Here is a 19,643-nt window from a genome sequence, read left to right on the forward strand (position 1 = left end):
TCAAATTCTCTCTGTAGGCAGCACCAGTTTTTACTGAATAAGGTAGCAAATAAAAATGATTGGTTTATTTCTGTCTATTTTTCTTTTTTCTTTTTATAAAGAGAAAATTCAAAATTAAAGCATTTTAAATCTTTTCATTGACTTATGCATACTTTGCTTGCAGTTTTTCTACAGAAAGTTGCCTGAAGTTCAATTTTTTTTTCCTTATACTTTTCAGGTAGTGCACATTAAGACCAATGTTGAGTACCAAAGACTCCCTGAACAAGGCCTCTTTAATAAGACATTGCTAGGATTTGTTATTGTGCATAAATAATATTTATGGGATAAAAATATAGGATAAAAATATTATAGTATATAATATAATATTATATTATATTGTTATTATTATAGGATTTAATAATATTACATTTCATAATATTATGTATAGTATTATATATCATATTACATTGTATTGTAGGATATGTATTATATTGCAATCAATAGGATAATAATAATAATGATAATAATGATGATGATGATGATGATTATGATGATGATAAAAATAATAATAATAACAACAATAATAATAATAATAATATAGGATAGATAATAGTTTTTTGATAGTGCAAAGTTGTTTTAAGGACACTAGTGTTGCTCCTAGCATTTTGTATATTATTGTAGAGCCTCCAAAAGGCAACTTAACTTGGTTTTATGGTTAAGGAATATGTGAAACCGTAATCTTGCTGCAGGTAATCAGAGCTGTGAGATTTCTAAAAAAGCCATTTATGTGATGGAGAATTGTAGCAAACAGAGAGGCCTGGTTTTATCAGCAAAAAAAAAAAAAAATTGTTCACATTTATACATTAGTATGTTACAGTAAGGGTTCATATGTCATGAAGATGATGTTATCAGTCCATGATTTAAATGCTGAAATAATGAATTTGTATGACTGGGAGAAAAAAAAAAAAAAAAAGAATTCAAAGGAAACTACCCAGAGGCAATTATTGTATTAGCAGTAATATCCTCCATTGAAAAAATTGAAAACCTGCTTTTAGATGTCCTGTGGGCTGTGGATTTTCTTCTAAGGTCAGCAGAGGGAACTTTCCTGCTTTTTTCTTTTGTTCTTTTTTTTTTTTCCTTCTTTTTTGAAGAGCTGCAGCTCTAACCCTCACCCTAACCATAACCCTGACCCCAAATCAAACCCAGCTTCCAGCCCAGGGCAGGCTCCACAGCCCCACAGCAAGATTTTCAGCTGGAATACCAAAGGAGAACAGCTCTGCTGCTCAATCACTCAGCAAACCTCATCCCAGGGTAATCCTTACTGTGATTTTCGTGTTTTCTTCTTAAAGAGGAAGAGGTTGCCTCTGCAGGCTACTGAGATAAAAATTAAAGAAATAATAGTGATAAAATAAAAAATAAATAAAATACAATGAAAGGCAACAAAGTAAAATAAAATAAAATAACACAAAACAAAACAAATTAAATCAAAACAAAACAAAACGAAATAAAATAAAATAACTCAAAATAAAATAAAATAAAATAAAATAAAATAAAATAAAGCAAAATAAAATAAAATAAAGCAAAATAAATAAAATTAAATTTAAAAATAAAATAAAATAAAGAAAAAAGTAAAATAAAATGAAATAAAACAAAGCAAAATAATATAAATACAATTACATAAAACATATAAAATAAAATAAAATAAAATAAAATAAAATAAAATAATTAAAATAAAATAAAATTAAATTAAAAATAAAATAAAATAAAATAAAGAAAAAAATAAAATAAAATGAAATAAAACAAAGCAAAATAATATAAATACTATTAAATAAAGCATATAAAATAAAATAAAATAAAATAAAATAAAATAAAATAAAATAAAATAAAATAAAATAAAATAAAATAAAATAAAATAAAATAAAATAAAATAAAATAAAATAAAAATACTGATAACACTGCATGTGCACAAGCAGAAAATACCATGTATTGCCATGGAGATGGGTCTCATCTCGCCACTTCACCTACTCCTCTCCCTGATTATTTCTTATGCTGGTGATAGACATGTGTTTGTCTGGGAATTTTCATCACCCATGTCATCAAATCCATCCACATCTGACAATCTGGCCTGAAAAATCACTATTATCTGTCTCCTTGATCTGCTGCTCAGCAGAATAACAGATATTAAAGGAAGCCCTACACCCATTCCTTCCCCATCCAAAACATGGGGAAAGGAAGGGAGAGAGGACACAGAAAAGATTCTTGTCCCCAAAGATAAAACTCAGGAAAAAAATTTTTTGGGATATTTTGTCTGCAATGTCCCAGCTTGTTTTGCTTCCTCCCACCTTGGTCCCAGTCCTCTCATTCCTCCCCAGCTGTTGCCAGTGCTCAGCACTCAAAACACAGGCAAGAATTTGGGATAGACTGTCAGAAGAAGGGATTTCTAGTCTGGACATCAGCGATGAAATCAAACTCTTAAATGTTCTTGTTGGGTGAGGAGAAGTGTAACAGCCTTCCTCTCAAAACTAAAGGGAAAAGCAAAAAGAAAACCCTCCAAACCCAACCAAAGCAGTTTGATATCACATCAAATTAATCACCTGGTGGGCCACAAATGGAATAAGCAAATTTAATTTTGTGGAAAAAGAGCCAAATTACACTATTTCACTTTCTTATGCCTGCCATGGCCCCTGCCCGTCCCTGGCCCCGTGGAACCATTCCCTTTTTCCAGGGACCACCAGAACAGACCACTGGTTTCCTCATCAAGCTTGTGCTGTGAATCTGACTCCCTGAGTGGCTCCTGAGAGTCACTAGCAGTTGTCTGCCTCCATAAATCTCTGGAAAAAGAAAACAAAGATGCATTGTTTGAACGTGCACTGTCACTGCAGGAGTAAATAAGCACGATTAATGCTTTACTTTAGAAAACGTCTGGTTTCTGTACCCAGGGTAAAAAAACCCCAAACCTGGAGTGTATCTGTTGTTCAGCTGAAATGTAATAATACAAAGTGGTTATGAAGAAAGTTGTTTATACAAGCCTCTCTCCGCCATTATTCCTTTCCTCTCTTCTCTGCTGTTATTTATTTTAAATTCTAGTTTAAGTGGATTACATTTCATCCATAACCAGTATGTGACTACGTGTTGCCACAACGCCAGCTCCTGCTAGGACCTCACTGAAAGCAGTTCCCCACCCTTCCTCTTGATATACAAGAGACTTTCCAGTGCTTTTCCCTTCTGAAATGATTGAGAAGGCATTCTGGTTTCATTGCACTGAATTTCTGAAGGGGCATTTCACAAGCAGAACCAGATCACCTGTGCATTGCACAAACACAAACCCGCTGCAAAGTAGCATCAGCCAGGTTGTGTGCTGAAGGATGGGCAAAGGTAGGGTTTAAATCAGCCTCAGCCTGTGATTAAAGGCAGTAGCATCATTAATAACAGGAGTCTAGCCCCACTCTTCAAGAAGAACTCCTGCAAATCAGACCTGGTGTGGAAAATCAAGTTTGAGCCACAGCATCCCACCTCTGTGTGGTGTGAGACACTGTGCTGGGTCCTTCTGAACCCCTGAGCAGCCTTGCCCAGCAGTTCATCCCCTTCCTTTCCACCCTCTTTGTCATCACAGCTTCCCACTTTTGGCACCATCTCTGCCCAGTGCCCACATTCTCTTCCAGGTGCAGCTGCTCCCTGCTTCCCTGTGCTCTGCCAGCTCTGGGTTCAGCACAACCCCTTTCCTCTCTTCTCTTCCTGACCTGCCCTCATCACAGGTGCCTCTCATTTTCCCTCTTCTTTCACATCTCCTTGCCCAATGCTCTCATTTTTTTAATTATTTTTCTTTTTTGACATCTAGTTTTGACCCTCATCAACACATTTCTCCTCTTCCATATCATGGCAGGTCCAGCCTTTTCGTTTTCCAGTCTGGAGCTGAGTCACCTTTCCCACTCCTTTCCCAATCCCTTCTGACCCACTGACTTCCAGACCCTACTTCCCTTTCACTATTTCATTTTTCCACCTCCATCCCCTCCTTCCTGGGCTCCTTATCCACATTTTTTTTGCACCTTCACATCAAACATCCACATCCAGCAGTCCCTGCCATGGTGCTGGAGCACCTCAGGGAAGCACAGGGGGAGAGTCTCCCCTTATTTTTTTCTTCTGTTTAACCAAAATCCAGCTGTAGAGGAGATTACAGGTGAAATTCCAATGGAACTCCTGCATGGAAAAGTATCTTCATCACTTCCAGAGTTATACTAATAATCTCCTTAAAATGCTTATAATTAACAAAGGCTTTTAAAAAAAAATGCATTGTGAAAAGAGCTTTTTCTGCCAGCACTGAAATTGCTGTAACTTCTCAGAGGAATATCTGCCAGGATTCCTTCCAGCAAGAGCAAAATGATATGGTTTTATTCATTCTTGGTTTTGGAAAAAGAAAACCCGAGCAGGTATTTTCCTCATAATTACAGCCAGCCCGAGGCTCACATCTCACCTGGAAAGCTGAAGTTCAAATTATTAATGCTGAGCAGAGTTTAAAGCAGCAGAGAGCTGCAAGCAGTGGAAATAAAGACACCCTTAAACTGTGCTGCAGCCAGTCTCTCCTTCAGTGTTAATTACATATTTTGCTTTTTGCTTTTAGGTCAAGGTTCTGGGTGCTGCAAATAAAACACAGGAATTACCAGGAACTGTGTCTGCTGTAGAAGCCACTCAGCAATGTCATCTGCTGTCTCCTGAGTGAGCTGCAGCTCGGGTTTGCAGAACACATTTTGCTTTGTCTGGAAATGGTGTTTCACCCAGACAGCATCTAGGGCTGGTGAGCTTTGTGTCTTCAATTCTGCATCCTCCCTTGGTCAGCTGAGTGCAAGTTTTTAGTGAGCTCTCAAGGCCAAGCGGTTTTAAATTTACTAAGTAAATTTACTGAGGCCCTATCATACTCATACAAAAATCAAACAGAGGGAACACCATCTTTTTATAAAAACAGTACAGGAAGAAAAAAAAAAAAACCCAAAAGAAAACCAACAAAAACCAAATATTTTCACATCCAGAGCTTTGTCCCCTCTCATCTCTGACAGCAGGAGCAAGAGGATGCACCACAGCAGTGGAGGAACAGGGTGGGATTATTGCATTAAGGCTCTATTTATACCAGGGAGTTCAGAAAGAGCTGTCAGGGCAGAGATGTTGTAACATGTCCTTTGCATTAGCAGGGTTTGGAAGCTCAGCTTGAAACCCCTGCCATCACATTTGCCTCTTGGCAAGCCTAACACACCGTGGCTCTTTGCTGTGAGAAAGGCTTCTCAAGCAAAAGGCTCTTGCTGATGCATTCCTTATTCCTGTTCTTAAATGTACCACACTTCCCAAGTGCCTCTGGAGCAAAGAGTTTTAGCAGAGTTGTGAGAAGTGAAAAACAAACAAAAAAATTTTCAAAAGGCATTTTCTTCTTTGGTTTTTTTTTTTTTTTTTTCATTTGCAGCATCCACCCTCCTGACTTTATAAGGATTTGATCTAAGAACATACAACTTCTTAAATCAAAAACTTCCCTGTTAGATCAGAAACTTAGATCAGAGGCTTCCCTGTTTGAGACCATGCTTTGGTCCCAAAGAGGGAAATCACTTTCCTGCTGACTCCAAACGTGAACAAATGTTCCAAATCCATGCAAAAGCAGAATTCTCAGTTTTAGGCCAAAATCTAAATCCAAATAAGAGTTTCCCCCTGTGATTATAAGTAATTTACTGTGTATAACACAGCAGCCTGATGTCCAGGAAAGACCAAACAGGAGTTCACAGGCAACTCCAGTCTCCTTTATCAGAGCAAGGACAAGAAATAAAGGGCAGACAATTAGACAAGGTAAAAGCTACACATAAGGAATAAAAAAGAAAACATCTCTCTACCCCAAAACCAGCTTCCAGATCAATGAAATTTTATGGCTGTCCAGAGCACTCTGGATAAATAAGTTTCTTTGCAATACAAATACGATTATTTGCAATAGTTTCAAGAAGTTTCCCAGATAAAACTTACTTCTATCAGTTTCCCAAACAGAACTTATTTCTGGGTTGCTGATTCAGATCCTGTCTTTCTGTGGAGCCTCAGTGAGAACCCCTCAGAGCAGCTCCCTGAACAGAAACAGATTTTCTGTAGCATGGAAAGCACAGGGGACTATTTTGTTGCATCTCAATTTACTCTGATTGGCAGCAATATTATTATTAAACATGCAAAAACTCCCATGGACTTAAATGTCTTGAATTTTTGAACGCCATAAATCTCCAGGAAGGAAAGCTCTGTCTCCCTCCAGGCAATGTGGCAATTGCAGACAATTTAGAAGTCAGGATCCTTTTCTCAGCCAACTGAAATTATGAGCACTTCTATATCAATTTGAAATCTGGTCTCTATTGACTACCAATGCACAAAGCCACTGAAATTAGAAACATTCTTTTGAATTTGTGTTTAACTGCAGGACTGTTTTGCTTATTGAACTTCCCCTGCACTTCAGAAATAATAAATTAAGGTTGATCAAAACAGTTTGGTGCTCAGGAACCAAGCTGAGTTTCCAAGCTGCACAAATAGGAATTTTTCACCTTCCCTTTTCTCCCCATTCACTTGAAAATTCAGCTACAAAATTTATAAACAACGTTGAAATACGATAAAGAACAAAACCCACAATTTCATTTCAATTTCCAGCTTTGCAGAGCAGAATTGCAAGAATTTATGAAGCTGGCAGTCTTCTACACAGATCTCTCTCTATTTGCTTTGCATTCTGAAATAAAATTACCAGGATGAAGCTTTTTCCTTTGCTGTTTGTACCATTGTTGAGTCCCTTCATCAGGGAGACTCTGGCGTGTGTTGGATGCTCAGAAACCTCTCTCTCCAAACACAGATTTATCCAAATTACTGCAGCCCTGGAGAGGGATCAAAGCACAAGGAATCAAGTAGCAAAAAGAACTTCTTGGCATTTGAAATCACTTGGTTCAACAGGAACAGCTAATTCAAAACTGCAAGAGGCACCTCCCACCAGCTAAATTCTGGGGGTTTATTCCATTCCAACCAGATTAAAAACTTATTTTAAATGTATTCAAAGAAATGAACTGCAGTCACATCACAGCAAAGTATCCTGTTGGGTCACCCTGGTTCAGCCTGTCTTGATTTCAGCACCAAATTCCTTGGGTTAGTGTAATCAACTACAACCATCCTTCCTCCTACCTTTAAAAAAAAATCACTTAAAAGCAATCTTCATGTGGAAACATCTTTGGGGAGGAATCCTGGTAAAGCTTTTAAGTTGACTTTTCACCCTGATTCACTCTGAAATATTTTCCCAGATTGCAAGCTGACTCCCTGCTTCTATTGAATTGAATTTAGCGTTTCAATTTCAGGATTTCAGGGGTGGAACGAACCACAGTACAAACAAACTCACAAAAAAGTTCTAAAAGCCTAATTGTAAAAATATTGTCTTTTAAACCCTTTTTTTTTCACTCTCTTTTAGTGACTCAGAGAAAATTCCACTCTTCTTTATGTAATCTGTGACTCCCATTCAAGTCATGAGCACGAGTACCCAAGAGAACATTAACCAGAACTTTGATGAAAGACATTGTTTGTAGAATTTGTCACAATATTGCATATTATCTTTCAGCAAAGCCCAAAATAACCTTCAGAATCCTTTGCTATTTTCTCTAAATCACTTCTACTGGCAGCACCACCTGCATCCTGTAGGGAAAAAAAAACACCCCAAACAGTCAGAGGTGGGAAATACAGCCAGGTTTCCTATGCATTTTAACACATATATTAACCTAAATCCTAATTTGTCATATCCTAGCTGGAAGTAAAGCATAGGAACATAAAATACAAACCCATTTCTTCTTTCCTGCAGCCTGACCCTGACTGTGGCCACGTTTTCTGATCTCTCACTCTTGTTTTTTCCCAAGCAAGAGGGTACAACTTCTTTGGAGGCAGCTGAGTCTGGTTTATACCTATAAAAAATCCCAAATTTGGAGATTTTGAAGCAACATGATGCTTACCCAGACATTCAGAACCTTTATAACACATGTGCACTTTCATTTATATTATAAAGCAAAGCAGAAAGTACCATCTGAACAGCACACAAGAGGCAGACTGAGGTTCTACATCTTCTTGGAAACAATTGAAATTTAATCGATAAATGGGCAGAAATGACAGTGAGGAGTGCAGCAGAGGGAGATTTCAGAATCCATCACCTCTGGAGAAACCTGGACAAGGCTACCCCAGGGAGCTGCACGTTCCCTACAACTGAACCTCACCAACCTCATTTGCTTTTGGCTACACAGTAAAAGAAAATCTATTTCCAGGAAAGATAAAGAAAATCTGAATGCCATATTTCATTAAAAGGATCAAAGGCATCACTCAGAACCTGTTCACACCCACAAAACCCCTGTGCTGCCTTTGTGGGTTCTGGGGTGGCATGTGATACAGATATATTATATATTACATATTAAATATTATACATTACATATTATATGCTCATAATATATTATATGTTACATGTTATGTTAAATATTCTATATTATATGTTATGTATTCTATATTCTACATTCTGTGCTGTACATTGTATATTACATATTACATATTACATACTGTATACTATATTACATATTATATATACTATATATCAATTATATATTACATATTACATATTTTATATTATATATTATACATTACATATTAAATACTATATATCACATAATACTCACTATATAATATATAATATATAATATGCTATAAATTATATATTATATTATACATTATATACTGCATTATATATTATATGCTATATATTATATATTATATATCATGTACTATATATTATATATTATATATTATATATTATATATTATATATTATCTATTATCTATTATATACTATATACTATATATTATATATTATATTATATGTTATATATTACTTATTATACATTATACGTTATATATACTAAGTATTATATATTATACATTATGTATGGTATAGCTATATTATATAGTATTTATATTACAGCTATTATTATTGTTATAGGTCACAGAAAGTAAACAAAATCCAGATATTCTTGCTGTGTATTTCTGCCTAAAGAAGATCACTACCTAATACAACAAATAAAACTACCAAATATGTCATGTCCTGGGAAAAATATGTCTAAGGACTGCCACACCAGTACCTTAAAGAAAAAGTGAGTTCTGCTGTGTACACACAGGCAGCCACAGAACTTGATTAATCTGTTTAATTGCTCACAGCCCAATTGTTTTTGTAGCAACCATCTGCAGCCTGCAACTCCCAGCTACCACAAAATAAAGAGAAATAAAGGAGAATAGTGAATGTCCAAAAGCACCAAAGCTTGAAAATGCACCAAAAGCAGAAATATGCCCCAAAAATCCGCCTCAAAAGTTCTGCAAATTAAAGAACACAGAATCCAGCACGGTTTTAATGGGATCAAATATTTATTTGTGTGCCTGGTGACACCTCTGTGTGTCACCAGCTTGTGCCTGTGCCTGCTGTCCAAAGGGAATGTGAAGAGAAGCTCCCACTGACCTCCCTGCAGTCCAGTCATTGCTTGGGTGTGGCTCAGACCAGGATATGATCCATTAAACCCTGGGCTCAGGCATGGAATTCAGCCTCCAGAGAGCCCAGAATCCACCTGGGGATTATGGAAACAAGCAAACCTGAATCAGAATTAAGGCACTTTTTCCCCTTTTTTAAAACTTTTTTTTTTTCCTTTTTAAAAATATTTATTATTAATTTAATTTTAAAATATTTAATTTTAGTATTTTATTATTTTAAAAAAACCAAAACCCTTGTGAACGGGTGAATGTTGATCTTTCCTTTGCCAAGACCACAAAACAATTTATGAAGGCTCCCCCCTTGTTTCTCTCCTTCACAGCACATTTGTAGTACTGAAACTGAGAACTGGGAACATCAGAAGTCAAAGAAAGGAAAAGGAATTTGAGAGATAATTCTGTATTTACTGATAATGTCACAGTAATATGTTTCATGATGTAACTGCCTACCTACAAACTAGAATTTTTCACTGCTGTGCCTGATACTCTCCCACTCAGAGACCCTTGGTCAGCTGCATGCTGAGGCAGGGCAGAAAAATTGTGTCCACAGAAGTTTGAAGGGACAAATGACAAATTTTATCTTTTAATGTGGCTTGATTTTAAATTAAAGCAACAGCAGAAGCCACTATTGAAACAATTGGATGCTACAATTTCCAAGAGCAGCAAACTGAGAATCCATTTCACTGGTTTTTTTTTGTTGTTGTTGGTTTTTTGGGTTTTGTTGTTGCTGTTGTTGTTTGGGGTTTTTTTCTTTTTTTTTTGTTTGTTTGTTTGTTTTGTGTTTGGGGTTTTTTTTTGTTTCTTTGTGGTTTTCTTGGGTTTCTTGGGTTTTTTTTTAGTTTTTGATTTTTTGGTTTGTTTTTGGGTTTTTGGTTTCTTTGGGGTTTTTTTTTGTTTCTTTGTGGGTTTTTGGGTTTTTTGATTTTTTTTTAGTTTTTGATTTTTTGATTTGTTTTTGGGTTTTTGGTTTCTTTGGGGTTTTTTTTTGTTTGGTTTGGTTTGGGTTTCTTGTGTTGGGTTTTTTGTGTTGTTGTTTTTGGGGTTTTTTTGGTTTTTTTGGGGGGGGTTTTGTTTGGTTGGTTTTTTGGGGGGGGGGAGGGTTTGTTTGTTTTTTGTCTTGATTTTTGTTTTTTTTTGTTTTTTGCTTTCTATTTAAATTGATGAAAGAGGCTGTGGAACAGGAGGAGGAGCTGCAAAGGCTGAACCACTCCTCACATCACCATCCTGAACACCAATGCACCAGGAAAAAAAAACCCAAACAAAACCCCCAAAACCCCTGAGATGCTGAGTTTTCCTTGGAGAAAACTCTGTATTTGAAGGGGAGGGATGTTCCAAGCCTCTTTGGGGCTGCCCATGACAATCTGGTGCCTCCACAGCTGATGTGAGGCAGGGGCAGCAGCCCCAAAAACTTCCCCCAGGGACCTGGTGATGCCAGCATGATTTTTTTGCCTTTTATCTTTATACACCTTCATGTATCCTCAGTATTCTCACCATACACACTTGTAATTCTTTAAACCTGATATCTTTGCACAGCCCTAATATCCTGCTTAACCAGAAGATCAAACATCCCCAAAACCTCACAGTTAAAAATGAAAAAACCTTGAGCTATTTTAAAAAAACCCAAGACCCTCTCTAGAACACACTCTGCTAACTAAGATTAAACCCATCTAGAAGAGAATACTTTAGAATTAAGGAATTTCACACCAGTCATTCAAACATCTCATTAGAGAATCTTTGTCAGGTATGCTAATTTGCAAAGTCTGTAAATTTATATACACGACACACCATGGGTGTGCATTTTGGCATATTCCACCCTCGAAATTATTGCACCACAAAAATCCTTATTAAATACTGAAATAAAAGCCCTTTTATCCCTTAACCATGTCTAACTCTTAATTGTAAACCAACAAAACTGCATCAATTTCCTTTGCTGTGACACTGGCATGCCAAGGATGAAGCATTTCCTCAAGACGCCCCTTTTCAATCTAATAATAAATAATAAATATAAATAATAAATAACAAATAATAAATAAATAAATAATAAATAATTAATTATAAAAGTGTTGCTCCACCATGCCAGGGAGCTCCTGAGAGGACACCCCAAGGATACCCCAGTCAGGCAGGGTGGACCTGGCTTCCCTCAGCAGCTCAAGGTGGGCTCACCAGCCTGGGGGTAGAAAGCAACACAAAAAACTGAATCCTTCCAATTAAAAGATGCATGACATTAGGGAAAAAAAATTAATTAGGAAATGATAGAAAACAGCAATTCCAGAATCAAGCCAAAACTTATTTTGAAGTTTTCACTGGTGTGTGTTGGAGACCAGCTACATCATGGAATGCTGGACCTTATTATCACAGAATACCAGAATAAAATATTCTGAAGTATCACAGAAGAAAAGTTGGAAAAGGCATCCTTGATTCTCAAGTCCAGCCTTCTCCCATGCACCCTCTTGCCCAATAATCCTTATTATGAGTGCCACACCTTCTTCATTTTGGTTTTGAACACTTCCAGGGATGGTGACTCCATCATTTCCCCTGGCAACCCATTCCAAAGCTTCACCAGCATTTCAGTGGAGAGACAAATTCTTCCTAATTTCCCACCGGAACCCACCCTGGTGCAACCTGGGACCATTTTCTCTTGTCCTAAAGTGACCAAAGGGGAGCTTGGCTCTGCTGGAAGAGTGGACATTTAGTGACCTTTTTTTTTCTTTTTTTTTTTCTTTTTTTCAAATCTCTCATGAAAAATGAGAATTAAGGCAAACTAAGTGTTATCTGTCTGCTCTCCAAAGCTGCAAGTGCTGTCCTCTGTCTGTGTTTCGTGATGGCAAATGGAGAGTGTCAAATGCTGAAAGGATCCTGCCTCTAAATATTAATATTATGGAATATTAAGGATACAAGGCTGAACTTGCTCCTCCTTTTCACCATCTCTAATCACTCCTGGGGGAAATGGCTTGACCAACAGATAAAAAATGTCACCACAAGCATTTCTTCTTCCTCGTGGTGGCACAGGGACCATGGAAGGCTGGCTTTGATAAGCATTTACACCAATTATTAATTAATAAAAGAGTGATTTATGCAGGTTTTATTTCAACAACCAAAAGCATGTTCTAGGCACATGTATTTAAACTCACTGAACATTTGAATACTCACAGGTTTTTCCATCACCCTGAAAGTCACAGAATTAATTGGAGGGGTGTGCAAACAGAGTAGTTTAGAAGTGATGTTTTTAATTTCTGTTTAAGTGGTTTAAAAGAGATTAAACCCTTTTGCGACATGAAGATCCCGGATGCCAGATTTCATCTTAGCTTTAAAACCATGGAAATGTTTCCTCTGCCTTAATCATAGCATGAAAAAAACATCCCATGAAAACAACCCACGAATAACCAGATGCTATGGCTGGTTTTGAAATTTTTCCTGTGGACAAATGATCACAGAACCTCAATGAGATGTGCAACATTAAACTCCAGTTTTGCCTCTGTGAAACTCATTTTAATCTAGATAATTTGTTTCAGTGCATGTCATAGACATGCCTTCCCTGACTGGGTAAGCTGTGACCATTAGAAAAGCAAATTTTAAAACTAACAATACCCAATCTGTAGGAAAAGCTGTAACAGAGGTACCTGCAAGGTTTTTTGCAGAGTAAAAATTGGAGGGAAGGAAAGCTGGAGAAGCCAAACCCTTATTCTGACACTGTATAAATCCATGTTAATTTCCAACTTGAACCTCCAAGTACTTTTAGTCCTCTGTCTTCAATAACAGCAGAAAAGGAAAAATTGCAGGGAGCAGCAATGAGATCAATCAGATGTTGGCAAGAAAAGTAACTGAACACTGCAATTCTTGAAACTGGAAGAAAGCAGCATAAGGCAACAGGAAGCTGACAGGACAGACATCCATTTCACCATGCCTGATGTGGAATAATCATATTTTTGAGAACATGAGAGGGCATCAAATTAACCTAGCTGCCTCTCAGGGTCAGGAAATTCTTATCAAACATGCAGACAAGCTGTGGAACCACAAGATGCATCGCAAGCTGGAAGTGTTTATGGACACAGGAAAACAATGTGTTCCTGGAATTAAAAAAAAAACAAACTAAATTCAAACATATAGAAAACTGGCACCACACTTGCTCCAGGAACTGTCTGAAGTGCAGGTGGCTGGAAGAGAGTTCTGGAGCAGGACACCGTGCATTTCTCAGTGTTCTTTCTCTAAAATCCTGTGATGAGAGATTACCAAATGTCCCTGGCCTGTGCCCAGCACTCATCCAAGTGGATTGTATTAACTTAATCTCTTTGGGTGAAATGCTGGTTAACTGCAGTGGATTTGAGCTCCATTCCTCCCTGTTAGGAAAAGAAACCACGTAAAAACTTCCTCAATGTCAGGATTTGTCTCATTATTCTGTTTTTGTCACATTATTCTGTTTTTACTGCGCAAATAAAGACATCAGGCTTCCTCTTTTGGACATCCCCCAAAGTTCTTTTAAGAACTAGAGCAGAATTAGCCACTTTTCTGCTCCTCTGGCTCTACCCTGAGCTTACTAGAACAAATACACTCCTGTGAACACAATTTTACCTCTTCATGCTGCACCAGTTCTACCATCATATCATATTTGAGGCAGGTCTTAATTCATTCTCTATAAAGGGGGGTTTGGTGCCAAAATCCCCTCTCTTTTTTTTGCATCTGGGCACAACTTTTGAACTTCTACTAGCTCTACAAACTTTTCATCCCACAAACTCCCTAGAAGCCTGACACTGATGTATTCAAAGAAGGAAACTTTTCCACATTTGTTGTTCATTTGAAATTGTTCAGACCCTTGGTGACGTTCAGCTCCCTGACAGATTTGCTTCCCAACTTCCTCTCCCCAGACCTGTGTCTAAATTTGTCCTTTTCTGCAAAGTTATGTTGATCCAGGAATCTGCAACTTCTTCAAAGTGGTGTGCATTTACACAAGTCTATTAAAAGGCACAGAAAGAAAAATAATTCCAGATGCAGATGGTCCCTGATAATTCCTTAATGAGGAATGTGACTATTTTAAGATCTAAGCTTAGTACCATTTCTATAGGAGACCACCTACATTTTTTAAAGTGCATTTCAGGGGAGGGTAGAACAAATCTGAGTCCCTAACAGAGATCAGCACACCTGCACAACCTTGGGCCAGAGAAACAGACAGGCCCAAGGACTTTAATTTAATACATGCTGATATCTTCTCTTTAAATCCCTGACTTGAGCATTCAGAAAAAGCATCAGAAAAAGCATTTTCCCCCACCCACTTAATTTGCTGCTTACCTGCACTTTCCAAAAGTTAAGATTTTACTTTGGCTGACCCTGAAATTCATTAGAGAAGAAGGAAACAAAGCTAAGGCCTTTAAAAAAAATAGATAAATAGCAGGACACAGATTTGAAGGAATACAGTTTACTATTTTGTGGACAACAGCTGTGTTCTTACAGGCTGAATGAAAAAAAGAGAAAAAAAGCACACCTGCAGTCAACACCTCCCAACCTCAGCAGGGAAAAGGAGCTTGCCATGACAGAGTAACAACAGAACCACCCAAATATTTGCAGCCAAGCAATGAAGACCCTGCACAGTCCATGTTTTACCATGTAAAGGATGCCAAGACAGTGCCAAAGGATGCCAAGGGATGTTCAGGGCCAAGCAGGATGGGACTTTGAGCAGCCTGGCCTGGAGGGTGACATCCCTGCCCCTGGCAGGGAGCTGGAACAAGCTGGTCCTTAGGGGCCCTTCCAACCCAAAACATCCTGTGATTCTGTAACTCTGGTGGCAGGCTGACCAAAAGTGCCCTGCACATCTTCTTGGGGACAAAAGTGTGGGCAGCACACCTGGGAGAAGAGCAGGGAAAATCAGGGAAGACCCAAGGCACGCTAGTGTCGCTGCCTTATTTTCTGGGAAAATCCCCTTGCCCAGGATTTCTCTCCTGGGAAGCCAAGAAGCCTCAGAGAAAAAGGAAAACTGTATTATTTCATTTGCTTCTCCTGTGTTTTGGAATGTGGTTGGAGATTGTTTATTCAACATGTGAATTGACTTTTTGACCAGTCAGGGCCAAGCTCTGTCAGACTGGAGAGAGAGTCACAAGTTTTCATTATTATCTTTTAGCCTCCTGTCTGTATCCTTTCTGTATTCTTTATAGTATAGCATTCTTTAATAATACAATACCATAAAACAATAAATTAGCCTTCTAAGAACATGGAGTCATCATTTCCCTCCCTGCGACAGGGGTCTCGGAAAATCCCACACACAGGGCCAGGCTCTCTCCCAGCTCCCTCCACTAATCACCTCACTGCCAGGACCCCTCAGGAAAGACACCTCCTGACACCCCCAAACACCTGCTTTTCTCACAGGAATCCCCAGCAGATCATCCCTACAGCCCCTTTCTGCCTTTTCCAGATCCAAAGGAAAACTGCAGGTCTTGGATGAAAATATTGACAACAGCTCAATAGGAAACCCTCTCCCTGCTTTCAGTGGCTGCCCCATGGCTGCAAGCTATCTCTGCCATCTTCTAAAAAAAAAAAGTTTGCAGCTATTTTATTCAGCCTCTCTCACAGCCACACATTTATTGATTTTACTGCCACTTTCACAGGCAGGCCCGGCAGCAGGGCCTGCAAAAGAACCCACAGACCCCGAGGTCTGCTTAAATATGAGTTATCACTCCTGTTTTAATTTAAATGCAGCTCTCCACATCCAGTTTCTGACACTTTCCTTGCTGCAGGTAGTGCTGCCAGTACCCTCTGAAGATCTGAAGAGGAGCTGATTAGAGGAAGGCACATATCAGAGTTTCAGACCATTTTGTCTCAGTTGTCACCACTCGGTTGTTATTCCCTCCATCACAGTGACTCCTAAGCTAATTCCTTGGACCTGACACATGTGCTGTGTCACCCAGCCCACAGCAGAAATTCATAGCCAAAATTATAAGGGCAGTAAGTCAAGACTTCTGGGATTACTTCCCTGTATAGCAGACAATAGGGGACAAAGCTATTTTTTGCCCTATTCACTGAACGCAAACATATGTATCTTATTTTTCTTATTTTTTTTTCTTCACTTGAAGTTTTTTTTATAGTTTGGTGTTGTAGCATGTCCAAGTTCACAAGAAGAAGGATTCACACCTGGAGATAGGTGTGAAGAATGATTCCTTCCTAATTCCTCATTGCTATTGCATTTTTAAACTGCAAAGCACTATCAAACTGCAAACACAATAGTAAAATTTATCTGTGCACCATGACATGTCAGAGCATGTTTAGCCCTCAGCTCTTTCACACTTCCCCATTAGCTCATTAAGCATCATCTGTAGTGGTATTAAAATATTTTCTGGAGATTAAAAATTGTGTCCAATCATCATAAGACTTTTCTTGGGATTTCAGTGCTCTCAAGCCATGCTCTCTCAAATAAATTTAGCAGATGCCAATTAAAACTACACTTCAGCATGTTTAACCACATTATTAGTACAGGACCTAGAATCTGAATCTAGTGTTCTTGCAATCATGACAGATTTACTGTAGTTTTCATGTAATAAACTAGGTGGGTATGATAACATCTGTATAGCTGCTAGAGCTATACTGCATTAAATGTGCCTTTACCATGGCTTTATAATCCTAAAAAATATGGGTTTGGGCCAGTGTTTTATTGAGTGGCCTTGCTCAAACGTGCTCTTCATGGCAACAGAGTGTATTTTTTTTTTTTTCCTGTTCCAGCTCCTGGAACTGCAACATGAACAGGAAATACAACATTCATGTACAACCACACAGGGAAACCTGCCAGGAGTTTGTGCTCCCTCTCCAGAGCCCAGTCCAGGGAAAGGTGAATCTGCTGATCCTACAGGTGGTGAGGGGAATCCAGTGATGCTGAAAGAGTGAGCTCTGCTTCCAGGGCTGGGAGCCTGGAGCTGGGTGGTTTTCAGGTCCCTTTCTGGGTGTTGCACCATCCTGAATGAACCCTGCAGCAGAGCTGGGATTGGAGAGCTCCCATCTGCCAAAGCAACACCAGAAATGCACAAACCCAGGGAAAACGTTCCACCCTATTGAAACCAGATGTTCCCATTCACCCTTCAGGCCTGTGCCTTGTGCCTCCTGTATCTCAAGGTGAGGGAGATGTTCCTGGATCCAGGGACTTCCATGGATCCATAAATAACACATGCAAATGTATCCCTGTGTTTACAAGGACATTTTCTTTCCATTTACATCTTCATCTCCTTTCTAACCTGGAGAACTTACCCAGGCCTCCCTCCAATGCTCTGTATGAAGACATGCACTCATATGACTATAATATTATGTATTGAATTATATATTAATTATATTTGGATGAATATATAAATATCTACATTTATTGTGAATATATGACTGGTGCTCCAGCCATTCTGCATTGCACAGGCAAGCAAGAAGTGAATTGCCACGTGATGAGCAAGAGAAAAGTGGAAATGCATGGCTGCAGCTAAAATCAGCTTTCATCTTGTGCACCCCATGGCTTGGCTGGTGCAACTCAGTCAGAGTGGGGCTGCCAATCCCAGTAAGGATTCCTTTGTGAATTTTGGGCATAAAACATCATGGAAAACTCTTCCTGCCCATCAGCAAGAGGTGGTTGCAAAGATGAGAGAAAGGAAATTATTTTTATCCAACCAGAGAAAATTTGTGTCTTTAATGTTGGGACAGAACTGAAATTGGGGTGAGGAAAAGGATCTGGTAATGAAACTTCCTCCAAAGATTTTGAAAATCAAGGCTCAGGTTCCTGCTCTGTCCCAGAGCGCATCTCTTGGTCCAGATCAACATTTGGATCAATTTCCCTGAATTTCAGTGCCCATATTTATGCATTGATTTCATTGCCAGTGAAAGAATAGGAGTGAGAGGAGGAAATTTAAAACCAGAAGTGAATTCTGCAGCAAGTCTGGCCCTAAAATTCATGTTCATGAACAACAAATACAGAATTAACTCCTTCAAAGTCACCCCAGTGGTGGGAAAGATGCTCTGCCCATCATCCAAACCAGCCCTGGGAGTACAGGGGACTCAGGGACAACTAAGATAGTGACATATGTATAAAAATATTCTTCATACTTTCTGACTCCCAGCAGATATTTAAGTAAAAATATAATTACATACGGAGAAAGAGAAAAGAGAAAAGAGAAAGAGAAAGAGAAAGAGAAAGAGAAAGAGAAAGAGAAAGAGAAAGAGAAAGAGAAAGAGAAAGAGAAAGAGAAAGAGAAAGAGAAAGAGAAGAGGGAAAGGGAAAGGGAAAGGGAAAGGGAAAGGGAAAGGGAAAGGGAAAGGGAAAGGGAAAGGGAAAGGGAAAGAGAAAGAGAAAGAGAAAGAGAAAGAGAAAGAGAAAGAGAAAGAGAAAGAGAAAGAGAAAGAGAAAGAGAAAGAGAAAGAGAAAGAGAAAGAGAAAGAGAAAGAGAAAGAGAAGAGAAAGAAGACAGAAAGAGAGAGAAAGAAAGATAAAGATGAACAAGGTAAAGGTAATATAAAGAAAAATATAAGATGGTAAAGGTAAAGGTAAAGGTAAAGATAAAGGTAAAGATAAAGATAAAGATAAAGATAAAGGTAAAGATAAAGATAATATTACTTGTCTATTATGTGTTACCTTAAATAATTTTGTTGGATTCCAGAAATGGTTTTTACTCAATACACTTCCAATTGACACCTGTGATGCTGAGTGCCATTAAGGATGTGTGAAAGATATACACTGCCTTTTTCTTCCTTATGTCTGCCACTCAGAATTTCCCTCCCAAAACCTTCCTCAGAGATGGGACACAACTAACCTGGCCACTGCTGCCTTAGTACTGCCTGAAAATAAACCTTTATCATTCAATGACCTTTATTTGTTAGAAAATTTGTTAGATAATTTATTATTTGCGATGTATCTTGCTCTTTGTCAGGATTCTCTTGGAGAATGTGATGTGAGCTGCAATTAAGCACATCCCTTGCCCAGGCAGCTCCAGAGCCCACACTTTAAACAGGCCAGAACCAAAGCCTGACATGTGCCTTTCTGTGAGTATTTCATATGTTTCTTCACTGAGATAACCTCTGTGCTCTGCTGGATGGTCTGGACAGATGCCTGAAGGGATATTTTGTGTGCACACCAAGAGGTAACCCAGCCCCTGCTGATCCTGGAGCTCC

Source organism: Passer domesticus, chromosome Z (genome assembly GCF_036417665.1).
Source record: "Passer domesticus isolate bPasDom1 chromosome Z, bPasDom1.hap1, whole genome shotgun sequence".
In the NCBI taxonomy this organism is placed as follows: Eukaryota; Metazoa; Chordata; class Aves; order Passeriformes; family Passeridae; genus Passer; species Passer domesticus.